We start from the raw sequence: 2,687 nt of genomic DNA, 5'->3' as shown, positions 1-2,687 counted from the left end.
ATCTACGTCCACGGAAGGGAATCAATCAAATAGTTCACTAAGGCAAAAGAAATGGAGAATACATAGCTTATACATAGAGATGAGCCCTCATCTTCCTTCTATGGTCTCCCTCTCAAGCGACACCTTGATACAAGGCCTCAAGATGCTCTCCTCCTCTCTAACTCTATAGCTATTCTCTCTTCCTTTGTGGTAGCTTAAAAATATCTTCTCCCTTTCCTCTCCTAAGCCTCACACCCTTAAGATTTCTTCTTTTGCTCTCATAAGCATCACACCCTCTCTAATTATAGAAGCAAGAGAGTGGTAGGTGTGAGGTAGGTGAGCGGTAGGTGAGCGGTAGGTGAACGGTAGATGAGATGTGGTAGGTGAGCGGTACTACATTACGAAAGTGCCCTTTTACTTTAGTTCATTAATTGGGGGTCAAAATAACAAGTTATATCCACATCGCTTGTATATATATATATATATATATATATATATATATATATATAAAATGTAAATGGTTCAACGAAAGTGATCGTCGCCTTTGATAATTCAATGGTTTTCATTTTTTAGATCAGAACGTTAGGTGAGGTGTGATTGATAAATTAAGATAGATTTTTTGAGAGGTGAACTTAGAATTGAGTTCACATTTGAGGGGCTACAACTTGAAAAATATTTACGTGCGGAGAACACACGCAGCTCTCCGTGCGTAATCCTCCCCCAATAACTTTTCATTAACATCTACGAAGATTCTTGAGGGGTTATTGCAGAGTTATTTCAACATTATTTGGAGTCAATACCCTATGCGGTTACACTTTCACATTTTCTCTGGTATTATGGTATTGACTTCAAATAACGCCGAAATAACTCCGCAATAACCCCCAATAACCTTCGCAGAGGTTATTAAAAGTTATTGGGAGAGGATTACACACAGAAAATTAGGTGTGTTTTTCATACGTAAATATTTCTCCTATAACCAAGAGATGGTTTGGAATGTACCTATGCTTATCAAAGATGATAATATATATTTTTGCTTTTTAAAAAGTAGTCCTTTTGCTTTTATATTCACCGAGGTCCTATGACTAGACTACCACTTATCAACGAATTGAATTTCTTTTTTTGGTAGCTTGAAATTCCTTTTGGACGTCTCCAAAACTCGTCGCCGCATCACCGAGCATTTGTAGTGTTTGAAGGAATATATACGCCACCTTCAATATGCTCACAAATATGTTTTAAGGATATAATACATTATTTGCCATATATTTGGCAAGGGAATGAGGAATAGTATGTTGAAATGTCTTTGGTGCAATTTCTTTTTGTATAGAGCCCTTATGATATTAGGTTAGAAATTAGCTGTGTTTCATGTACTACTTACTCAACATTAGGCTATCATGATGCATAAAATATTGTAAGTAAGTGATGAGGAGATGAGAATATTACGTATGAAGTCTTACAACGGTTACGACGTGTATAACATATACAATGAGTTCAACGACAAGCGCTTGAAAACGATTCTTAGAAGTTTTAATCAATTAATTAATTAATTTATTTTTATTTAAATTGAGCAATGGTATCGGATGAAATTAAGATAAATTTATATTTCCGTGTTTAAGTGCTTTAATTTGCTCTGTTATTTTAATTATTTTACCAAACGCCTCTTAAAGTTACTTAGAAACATGACTTTTATGAATTTTTTTTACAAATTATCAGTGAACAAAAATGTTGATAAATTTTGACACAAAAAATGTTGAAAAATAAATATAAAATTGATATGCCATCAACAAAATTTTATTATTTGACATGAATCTCGAGACATATTTTAAGAAAAAAAATTTAAGCTCAAATTAAAAATCATCCATAATTTCAATTTCAACAAATGTATAGTCAAATTGACCGGTTCTATGAGATGGATCCAATGACACCAAAATTGATCCAACAAATGAAGCCCAGATCAAGCTATTAAACAACTTTTGAGTGTTTTGGGTGGTTAATTGAAGAGTCAAATGAAGTCTAAATCTGATAAGTTTATAGTCAAATTGAGTATCCCACTGAGACAGATCCAACGAGCCCTAGATCACTTAATTCAAATATCATTAAAGCACTTAAATGCCCACAAAATACCATCTGATCTAGATAATCTTTGGCCATATGATGGAGTGATCCAGATTCATGCATTATTTACAAAGAATGCCACTCCAAAAATCTAAAAACAGTGCTATTCCCTCTTGTTGAAAGTGGATCAAGATCTGAACTAAAAGAGGAGAATGAACCAATTTCTAGGGTTATTCTAGACCAAAGACCCAACAAAGTTACTGGCCATTATTGACCACCGCCCACAGGTCAACGCCAACCATTGTAGGTTGCCTCTAGCTTCTCGCATGTGGTGAACCTTGCGGAGTAACAATATACATTGCGAAGTAACGAAACACCATGCAGAGTAACGACGTATGTTGCAAAGCAATGAAATACCCCACGGAGTAACATAGTGTCCTAAATACCCTCCAAAGGCGTACCTCACATCACCAATAACTCTCTGTAGCAACTGCTCCCAACAATCCTGCGTATGTACATTGTATTTGGAGAAACCTTGTAACCGTTTTAAGATTGTGGGATAAGGGTTAATATTTATACTCGCAAACATATAGTGGATTATTTTCACAAGATGTCATAAATATAGGTGTTTATATATATATATATATATATAAACA

This window comes from Phalaenopsis equestris, unplaced genomic scaffold, assembly GCF_001263595.1.
Source record: "Phalaenopsis equestris unplaced genomic scaffold, ASM126359v1 Scaffold000098, whole genome shotgun sequence".
Lineage (NCBI taxonomy): Eukaryota > Viridiplantae > Streptophyta > Magnoliopsida > Asparagales > Orchidaceae > Phalaenopsis > Phalaenopsis equestris.
The sequence above is the reverse complement of the archived record's forward strand: the minus strand, read 5'-3'. Positions refer to the sequence as shown.